The sequence below is a fragment of the Artemia franciscana genome, chromosome 1, assembly GCF_032884065.1.
Source record: "Artemia franciscana chromosome 1, ASM3288406v1, whole genome shotgun sequence".
In the NCBI taxonomy this organism is placed as follows: Eukaryota; Metazoa; Arthropoda; class Branchiopoda; order Anostraca; family Artemiidae; genus Artemia; species Artemia franciscana.
Window position 1 is genome coordinate 26,726,792 of NC_088863.1, and position 11,497 is coordinate 26,738,288.

Below are 11,497 nucleotides of genomic sequence, written 5' to 3' on the forward strand. Positions count from 1 at the left end.
AACTTATTCCTATGAAAAAATGTCCTGAAATTTATTCCCTGTCACCCAACCACCACTACTGTTTTTGCGTCTGCCCTTCCCTGGAAAATTTTCTGCCGACGCCCTTGTGATTTAGATTAATAAATGTTATAATAGGCTACAAGGGTTTTGTAAAATTTTACCAAGCTCTTTCAAGAATCATGAAAAGAGCATAGGTTGTTGCAATATATAACAAAATACTTTGTATAGCCTGCACTAGTAGTAATTGCCAACTTTAGTCTATTTATCTAAACTAATTACTCTGTACTCAATCTTCCAATCGATTTTGAAACTAGCTGAAAACCTGAATTTTATATCATAAAGAATATCACCCAGATATGTAGGGTTTGATTCTAGTGGAAATCTTTACAAAAATTTTTTTGTCGAAAATTTGCAGCTATTAGAATGTTATCTTTTGCTAATTATCAAAAGTACTAAATATCACCCACTTCCCTTCAAATGAGCCCTTAAACAATTCTCTCTGATGTTTCAGTGCCCTGCTAGCTCGGAAGAGTAAAAAGAGGACATGTCAGTGCTACTCATGCAAAAAGGTATATCTTTGCTGTTCAAGGTATGGGGCTGTAAGTTTTTTCTCGTACTTTTTTCTTTTGATCCAAAAAAAATTTCAAGGGGTTTCAGGTACTTTTTTCAAATTCCAGTAAATTTGTTTTTCAAAATAGCATTTTACTATCAAGATTAATCGACAAAATAGTTACAGCTCCTGAATCAGCTACAACTTTTTTTTTACACATTTTTAAGGTGTTGGTTACCATGGGCTAGAGGAAATTGCTTCTTCAAATAAGATGATACAGAAATTTAAAAATAAGATGATGAGCTTACCAAATTCTAAATTCGAGAACAGTGAGAGGAAATTTTTTTTAATAGGATCGTAGAAGGAGATTGCTTTTAAGAGAGAGAGAATGAAGATGTTTAAAATTTGTAATTTGGTTCTTTTTATCCTGTCTCCGAAACACCTAAAGCATTTCAAATAAACTATCACTTCCTCTTTGAGACAACTAACCCCAGTACAACAGGGATGATATAAGAGGAAACAAATGATACAATAGTTTCACTTTTTTCTCTTTTTTATGTTCCATTTTTTCTTTTCTTTTTTACAGCTGTTGATCTTACTAAATGGAAAACCGCGCATATAAAAGAAACAAAAATAAACACGAGATCAAACAAAAACAAACTCAAACAGAGAACTTTTAAAACAAACGAAAACGTACGTATCAACAGCGATTGGTGAAAACGGTCTATTGCAAATTTGATTTTTATGGTAGGCTCTTCAATTTAGTTCAACATTATGTTCATTGATTGTCTTTTTCCAAACGTGATCTTTTGCTACCGCAAATTTGTGCAACCAAATAACAAAATAAAGATCTATCAATCAATTTTCGGAGCATCTGTGTCTCGGAGCACCTTTCTCCAAAATTAGAAATATATATAATTATATATAATAATTATATATAATTATTATATATATATTATTATTATATAATTATTATAATATTATTATATAATTATTATATTATTATATAATTATTATATAATTATATTATATATAATTTAATTATATATAATTATATTAATTTATATTATATATAATTTATTTTATTATATAATTATTATATAATTATTATTATATATATTATTATATAATTATGCACTTTAGCATATTATTGGTTTTATTTTGCAGAAACTACCATGACACCCTTAAATATGCAATATATACAATACATACAAATATTAAAAATTAATATATGTTATTATACATATATATTATTACATAAGCATATATATTATAATACATAAATATATGTAATATGTTTATATTGGATAAATCTTATAGAAAATAAGAAAGGAATATAGGCTACAGGACTTTTAAAATGACTTGTCACTTAGAGAAAACGAAGAGTTATTTGCTGCTTCTAAAAAGGCAGCGTGGAAAACAGGGAAGAAAATCAACAGAAAATTCTTACAATGGGAGACAGTTTAACTATTTTCTAAACTTATTGGCTTATTCAAAAATCATTGTTAAGAAGAAGAATCTGGACCATGTGGTACGTGCAAAAAACTTCTAAGTCAACGATTAACGGGGTAACAATTAAAATGACGTACGTGAAAAGTTTTGAAGTTGTTCCAAAGGAGCAGCAAGATAGTTTTTTCCATAGATATTCCATAGGTTACTTCAAAAAAGGCAGGGAAATTAGATACACTATTTTCCCTAAACCAACTTTAAAAATTAGCAGACTTCTGGCCTTATCCTATATCTGGTTTAAACTAGGTTGGAAAAAAATTATAAACTGAAGTAAATTGAGCCGTGATTTCTTTAAATAACTGAAAGAGAATAGGTCTGATTTGTCGTTGAATGACTGAAATCTACACCTCTAAAAGTTTTGTTCTCTTTTTTTTCTTACACTTGCGCATTAAATACATATACTTTGATCTTACCTAAGAAATTATGAACTTCTATTTTTGTATTTATCTCCTCAGGTACTATGCTTTCACACTGAACAATACATCCTTGTGTCCCATTGACTATGAACACTTGTACAGAGAAGTAAAGTGCTTCTCCTACATCTCAAAGCACAATCTCTAGAGAAGAAAGATTGATGAATGGACAGACTGTTGCATACTCCTATCAGGAACTTACATGCGCTTCTATTCCGATATGGGACAGATACAGAAGGACGAGTAGTTCTTTCCCTTAGGCTATCAATTAACATAGAGTCAACTCACAAATGATGAATTTCACTTAGTGTTTCCCCAAACCCTAAACAGTCCAAAAGTCAAAGCTTGATGTATGACCTGAAAATATAAAAGCCTTTGGGAGTAGCTGTGAACAATTATTTCTTTATAGGGAGTCATAAAAGGCAGAAACTAAATTCTCCAAGGAACTATGTAACTAGTGTGAATGTCGCAGTGATATGATAGAAATAGCTAGATTATCAAAACCCTAGGGATTTGGATAAAAATTGAAGGTACCCACAAATAGGTACCAGGTCTCTGGTACCCACAAATAGGGCGTCACTTTCCTGAGAAGGACATAGAGACTTTGACTGTTATATACGGCCACTGGTTTACATGAGCAGAATTCGAGCTATTGACTAATCTTGTTCCTCCTCCGTAGGGCTACGCCTAAGCTTCGCACGCTCCACCTCCGTCCCAATTTATCCCCATATAATTTATTCCGTCCCAAGTCCCACACAACAATATCAACGGTAAATGAATACATATTAATATAAATGACTATATTCACTTATCAATATTACTAAAGTGGAAAAAAAAATTCTACACAACTCCTTGTCTTTTAGTCTTTTACCGACAAAAATTCTACACAACTACAACACACAACTACACAACTACAATTCTACACCTACAACTACTACACAACATAATTCTACAATTCTACACAACTCCCTAGTCTTTTACCGACAATGCCCCTTTATAACTTGCTGTTAGCCTAAATAATTGAAAAAAAGGAGAAAAGAGCACAACTTGCCTATTTCCTGCTGTAAAAAATAGTGGCCTTTTGGTATTCAGCCATTGAGCACAAAATTTCCTCAATCCATATCATCAAGCTTAACAAAAAACTTTAATTCTATCGCATATTTCCCCATGCTTAGATTAAAAAAAGGAGAAAAAAGCGCAACTTGCCTATTTCCTGCTGTAAAAAATAGTGGCCTTTTGGTATTCAGCCATTGAGCACAAAATTTCCTCAATCCATATCATCAAGCTTAACAAAAAACTTTAATTCTATCGCACATTTCCCCATGCGTAGATTAAAAAAAAGGAGAAAAGAGCACAACTTGCCTATTTCCTGCTGTAAAAAATAGTGGCCTTTTGGTATTCAGCCATTGAGCACAAAATTTCCTCAATCCATATCATCAAGCTTAACAAAAAACTTTAATTCTAAAATACCTAACAAAAAACTTTAATTCTAAAACTTTAATACCTGGAGCAAGAAGCTGATTGTGCCACTTTAGGCACAGGGCGTGGGTTTTACTTAGCTCATACTCCTTGTCAGTTGTGACCTTGTAACTTCATATGAGATCTCTAACAGGTTCACCTGTGTTCCCTTATTTCCTACCACGTTAAACAGAGTGAATGAATTCCCAACTTCCATATCTAAAGTCCTTACTTTTACCACGGATCCTGAAGGCATACTTGCTGAAAATCCTGTTCTGAAGATATAAGCTTTTCAAATAATGATTGTATTGACACATAGGATTTGGCTGGTTAACTTTCATCTTGATCTTCTGCCTCTTCCCTTATCTTTCTACAAGCTATAGGAACTGGAAGCTAGGGTGATTTATAGCTACACTCGCGACGTTATTTTCCACCAGTTTATTGCCAGTGTTCCATTCCCGGCGTCGAGCCAGCAGTCGCAAGACACCTCCTTATGCTCTTGAATCCGCTATCGGAGAGGTTGATTATCTTGGAGTGTCACCATCCCTCTGAAGCCACCAGCTTAAAGATCACGTAGGAACTAATGGAAGGGAAAAAGCCATCCAAGCAAAGCTAGTTACTGTTGATGCAGTCTATAATTTACAAGCGCAGTTTCACACAAAAAAGCTGCAGGGTCAGAACAAAGGGTCTCCTTAAGTACGTTTGGATTGTTCCCTAAGTAAACATGAAATTTGAGGCAGTTGCCGTTGTGAGTGCGAACAATCTGCATCTTTAATTTTGCACTATTATTAGAGTGCTTCTCCACCATTTTAGGGTGCTAAAACCAAAGCCATTTGGTGCTTACAAGGGTTTTACTTGCGAATAAATTAACTCCTTCATTTTCAAAACAGTCTGACAAAATAAACAAAATTTTATCACGTTGTTCTTTTATAATGGCATTAGTAACAAAAGCCAAAATCTACCGTAAAGAGTAGGGGGTTGATGGGAACCATCCCCCTCATTTAGAGAAACAATTTCTGCTCGTTTTGAAATTCATTTTCACTCTTTAAAAACCCAATAAAATCCTCCGAAAAAACTGGTTTCCCTTGTTTAATTCCTGTTTTTTTTTGTTTTTTTTTGTTTTTTTTTTTTTTTTTTTTTTTTTTTTTTTTTTTTTTTTTTTTTGGCACCATATTCAAGGTATCAGGGAGTTTGCTTCCACTATCGTAGTGATGCGAATTCCATTTTTTTCTGGAAAAAATTATTTCGACCGTCAATATTAAATTTTTTTTAACTGCAAGTAAGGAGCGACATTAAAACTTAAAACGAACAGAAATTATTCCGTATATGAAAGGCGTTGTCCCCTCCTCAACGCCTCGCTCTTTACACTAAAGTTTTTTATTGTTTTAAATAGTAGAGTTGTGAGAGAGAGTCAAACTTTACCGTAAAGATCGGGGTGTTGAGGAGGGGACAATCCCTTTCATATATGGAATAATTTCTGTTCGTTTTAAGTTTTAATGACACTCCTTACTTGCAGTAAAAATATTTGATTTTTTTTAATTCAATATTAGGAAGAGGAGGTCATATGATCTGTTTACCTTAAAGGAATACACGTACAGTCAATGTTCAGTTGTAGGGATTATAGCTATCAATTAGCCCTCATACCTAGATTAAGTACTGAAACAATTTGTTCATTTACAAACAAAGAAGCCCATGGAGTCTTAAAAAGAGGCCAACATGTTGTTGTCTCCCAAATATTGGTTGGGCCAAAAAGGGGCCAAGAATTATTTTTCTGTAATGCTTGGAATTTATATCCGTGAGTCCCTAGATCAAGGAAAGCTCTGTGCATATAAAACATATAAGAAATAAAAAAAAAATCTTGAAAATGGGACAAAACTTTTAAAACTTATAAAGAACAAAACTTGTAAAAAACCAAATTCCGCTCATGATAACCAAAAATGAAAAAATGCTTTCTGAAAAAAAAAACTGTCAAGCGAGAAAAATTACCATTTTAAGATGATTCAGGAACGTTTACTATGTTTTCGATTTATCTTTATTGTAAAAGTTTATGGTGAAAACAGATATATGAGAATTTCGAAAGATATCCTGAAAATCTTTGGAAACAACAATGTCGGATTAAACTGAAAACTGCACTATTGAAACTACAATTGTCCAAATCCTACACAAGATGCTTGCACACACACCCCACCCCCTTGGAACAACAATGAAAATCATTTTTTGCCCTGGTATCTTTTTTTGTTTTCCTTTTTTTCACCGCTAGCGTGATATTGGAACATCCTAGAGTACTGTTTAAGATCTCAGTGTGAAAGGAAATTGCTATACCTATTGTATTTTGTAGGAATTAAGAGCATACGGTTAAATAAAATGCAGTTTTTGACCAAAGCTGTATTTTCATATACAAAATGAAGTAACACACAAATCCTTTGACATGATATTATAACACACGTATCTTTTGAGTTTTTATTGGGATCGCATCCCTTTTCATAAGCTTTTCTCTTTCTTTTTCTTATATTATACAAGCTTCCTCCATCTCGAAACTTTGATATTTCATATGTGTGATAAATGGATAGATAAGTGTATTTTACAGCCAAATATACAGCCATGAGCACAGTACAATAACACAAACGAAAAACACAAATAACATAAACTTTGATCAGCTATCATCATAAAACGCTTAAATGAAATAGACCACTTGAAAAGAACACTTAACACTTGGAAAAAGGCATGAATAAAACATTTACTTTATACTGAGCTTTTTTTATTTATTTATTTATAATTTTTTTTGGCTTTAACAAAATTCCAGATAACTTGCTACTCTACAAATAAACTGAGGTGACGTACTATTTAAGACACCCGGAAGTATCAACTTATTATTCCAAATATCCCTTCCCTTATCTTAGAGAGCTCCAGGTACCGGCTTAAGCAATGTACTAATTAATCCTCTTTAACTCTGCAAAGCGGGCAAGTATATGTTAATTTAAAAAACTTTTACTTTGGCATTTCCTCTGTAGGCCTATATATATATATATATATATATATATATATATATATATATATATATATATATATATATATATATATATATATATATATAACAAAATTACCCCACTCCTAGATATTGAAAAATACCTTTTGCCCCTTTTCTTCGATTTGCATAAATTGAAGCCCTTGCTTCTAAAGCTGTTTATTGAATAGGCCTTCAGCTTATTAGTTTTGCTGATATCTCACCCAGGTTTCTTTCTCATAAATTTGGTACCCGTTACTAATAAAAAATAGAAAACTGCACATGGACATCTTTTCCAACAAAATTGAATTCCGGGTTGTTCTTATTTTTTTTAGATAAATACATTTGTCCAAGTTCCTACTTAACCTATTTAAAATAATGATATTTCAATTTCACTGTATTTGCTTTCATAAGGACTAGTTAGTTAAATTTCAGCACAAAAAGGTAGGGAATTGGGGGGAGTGTAGCCCCCCATATAATTTTTTTGGTGTGTTTTCATTTTTAGTTTTGATCCTGTTACTTACATTCATTTAAAACAAAATCATTTCCAAAATTTAAAAATCCGTCTAAATATGGTATCTTTGATATTTTATTAAAAACGAACAATATTAAGCACAGGTTCCTTAAGAAAGGTGTTGATTATTTTCTCTTAATTGTGCAGTTTAATTAATCAAGATATGCCAGCTATCCAATGAGTATTTTTTGTCCGCACCTGTATTCTCATTTCCCTTATTTCTTTGTACTCCTCTAAGTACAATAAATTTTGCTCAGAGGGTTGAAATAAAGCATCTTAATCGTTTATTTAAAAATTATTAAGATGGAGGAATCGACCTTTAGTACGACCATATGGGCGGAGAATCACAGTTATAATTGCAGTGGTAGTTGCAACATAGTAAAGAACGAACTACAAAACACGTTTAAAAAAATTAGCAAGCGAAAAAAAAATGACCATTTCTAGTTGATTCAGGATTGATAACCATATTCTAAATTAGTATTTATACTAAAATATTATTTTGAAAACAAATTGGAATTTCTAAACATAGCCTGAATCCCCCCTAAAGCCATGTTATAATGTCATCTGAAACCATGTTCTATAGGCAGCCATTAAATAATTATGGCCATCTTTTTTAGTTGAAAGACCGACCATTTTTAACACGTTCCTCCATAAGACTTTATCTTTATTGCAACATTTCTGTTGTCTGTACTACCCACATTATAAGTAATTTACTGGATTTTCAAGAACTTTGATCGACAATCTTTACTCGTTCATCCGGAGTCTATCACATCGATAAAAGATCTTTCAACAAATTCTCGAGTATCTTTGAAATTTACGTTAGTCTTCAAGAAAAAACCTAATTCGTTTTGCTCTAAAATTTGAAAATAATGTTAGGCTATCTGTAATTCAGTATTATGCAAGGTATTCTTCAAAAATAACTAATTTTCTGTCATAGTATTGAGTTTAATAGCAACCATTTATAGTAATGATTGGTCGCTCTATTAGATAAGAAAAAAGACTGATAACCAGTTTTCTACATATACAGAATTCTAGATTTTCCAAATAGAATTTAAATATTTGGGTGCTTTTTTTGCATGCCATTCCTTATGTAGAAGTCTTCTAGTGTTCTCAGAAAACAAAAGAGACATCCCACACATTTTAATAGCACAATTCGTCGATAAATTAGTCTGCAAAGCTACCAGCATTTAAGTTTCATTAGCTTCGGGGATTCCTTGGAGAAAATTACTTTTGACCAAGATGTTCCTATTAATCTACTTCATTGTGAAGCCTCATCACGTCAAGTGTGGGTCTTTTCCTCCTTACGGCTATCTGGAAATAAAGCTAAGATTTCATCTTCTCTTTTTCACCTCGCGTTTTGTCCTCGAATTCGTTGCGGAAGAAAATTCTAAAGATACAGAATCCGCATCCGTGCAATGAACCAGTGAGTTGTCGATGAAAAAAACACAAAATTCAAGGCATTTTAATTTCATTTAATATCCTTGTAGTAATTTACCATCTTCATCCTTAGAAAAGGTAAACTATAATTATAAAAAAATTAAATGACCATGCCAGGGCTGCCATCAACAACGAATGTCTTTACATTTCCTTTTTCACAATTTGACAGAGAGGATTGGCACCCTGGCACATCAAGCGAGATAAGCCGGACTGCATGTTTTTTCCACATAATTAAAAAAAAAAAAACAATTTTTTTTAACTGCAAGTAAGGAGTGACATGAAAACTCAAAACGAACAGAAATTATTCCATATATAAAAGGGGCTAACCCCTCCTCAACGCCAGGCTCTTTACGCTTAAGTTTGACTCTTTCTCACAACTCTACTTTTTAAAAGATAAAAACCTTTAGCGTAAAGAGCAATGCGTTGAGGAGGGGTCAACTCCCTTTATATACGGAATCATTTCTGTTCGTTTTAAGTTTTAATGTCAATCAAACAGTTCGTGGTAACGAACTGTAGTAAGGAGCGACCCGGCTCAAGAGAAAACGAAACTCTAAAAAATGGAATTTTGATGCTGAAATATACATCAAAAGAAACAGATTTTCATGCTTATTTTAAATATATAAGTTTCATCAAATTTAGTCTTTGTCATCAAAAGTTACGAGCCTGAAAAAATTTGCCTTATTTTAGAAAATAGGGGAATACGCCCCCTAATAGTCACAGAATCTTAACGAAAATCACACCATCGCATTCGGCGTATCAGAGAACCCTACAGCAAAATTTTCAAGCTCCTATCCACAAAAATGTGGAATTTCGTATTTTTTGCCAGAAGACAAATCATGGGTGCATGTTTATTTGTTTGTTTTTTTTTTTTTTTTTTTCTTTTCCCCAGGGGTCATCGTATCGACCAAGTGGTCCTAGAATGTCACAAGAGGGCTCATTCTAACGGAAATGAAAAGTTCTAGTGCCCTTTTAAGTGACCAAAAAAATTGGAGGGCACCTAGGCCCCCTCCCACGCTCATTTTTCTCCAAAGTCAACAGATCAAAATTTTGAGATAGCCATTTTGTTCCGCATAGTCAAAAACCATAATAACTATGTCTTTGGGAATGACTTACTCCCCCACAGTCCCTAGGGGAGGGGCTGCAAGTTACAAATTTCGACCAGTGTTTACATATAATAATGGTTTAATTGGGAAGTGTACAGTCGTTTTCGGGGGATTTTTTTTTTTTGGTTTTGGGGGTTGGGTTGAGGGGAGGGGGCTATGTGGGAAGATCTTTCCTTGGAGAAATATGTCATGGGGGAACGGAAATTCAATGAAAAGGGCGCAGGATTTTCTAAAATTACTATAAAAAAACAATGAAAAAATAAACATGGAAAAGTTTTTTCAATAGAAAGTAAAGAGTAGCATTGAAACTTAAAACGAACAGAGATTATTACGCATATGAGGGGTTCTAAAAATACTTTAGCATAAAGAGCGAGGTATTTAGGAGGAGATAAATACCTCGCTCTTTATGCTATAGTATTTTTAGTAATTTCAACTATTTATTCTACGGCCTTTCTGATTCAGGGGTCATTCTTAAAGAATAGGGACAAAACTTACGATTTAGTGTGAAGAACGAGGTATTACCGAGGGTACAAACCCCCTCATATACAAAATAAAAATTAAAGAATATAAAAGTTTGTTACGTAAGTTTTTTCGTAAGTTACGTATATTTTTTACTAATAAAAAAAATTCTTTAAAAATTAAAATTTATAGTTGCCTTTTTTTGTAACCGAAAAATTGCATGGCAACTAGGCCTCTTTCCCCATCCCTTATTTCTCAAAATCGTCTGATCAAAACTAAGAGATAGCCATTTAGCCAAAAAAGGAATTAATATGCAAATTTCATTTTAATAATTTATGTGTGGAGAGCCAAAAGAAAACATGCATTAATTCAAAAACGTTCAGAAATTAAATAAAAAAAACCTTTTTTTTTAGCTGAAAGTAAGGAGCTACATTAAAACTTAAAACGAAGAGAAATTACTCCGTATATGAAATGGGTTGTCCCCTCCGCAATCCCTCGCTCTTTACGCTAAAGTTTGACTCTTTGCCACAATTCTACTTTTTAAAACAATTAAAAGCTTTAGCGTAAAGAGCGAGGGATTGCGGAGTTACAAAAAAATGTTTTTTATTTAATTTTTGAACGTTTTTAATTAATACATGTTTTGATTTTGCCTCACCGCACATGAAAAATTAAAACGAGGTTTATATATTATTTATCATATTATTTTATATATTATTTGACTAAATAGCTTTCTCATAGTTTTATTCGGAAGATTTTAATTAAAAAAAAGTGGAGGGCGAGGAGGCCAAGTTGCCCTCCAATTTTTGGTTGCTTGAAAGAGCAACTAGATTTTTATTTTTTTTTACGAACGTTTTTGTTAGTAATAACATACGTACCTTACGAATTAACTTACGTAACGATCTTCTATATTTGTGTATTTTTATTAGTATTTGAGGGGGTTCGCCCCCTCATCAATTACTGGCTCTTTACACTTAAGCTTGAATTTTGTCCCAAATCTTTAAGAATGACCCTTGAATCACAAAGGCCTTAGAATAAATAGTTGAAATTACT

The 11,497-nt window shown here is 32.7% G+C and overlaps 1 protein-coding gene across 1 annotated transcript in view; it reads right to left on the bottom strand.

The window, feature by feature from the left end:
* The window catches only part of LOC136027606 (histamine H1 receptor-like), a 196,157-nt gene extending 193,473 nt beyond the window's left edge, over positions 1 to 2,684 (bottom strand). Inside the window, exon 1 of the mRNA XM_065705023.1 lies at positions 2,473 to 2,684. The gene's annotated coding sequence lies outside the window, so the exon portion shown is untranslated. The remainder of the gene's footprint in view (positions 1 to 2,472) is intronic.
* Between the last annotated feature and the right edge of the window lie 8,813 nt (positions 2,685 to 11,497).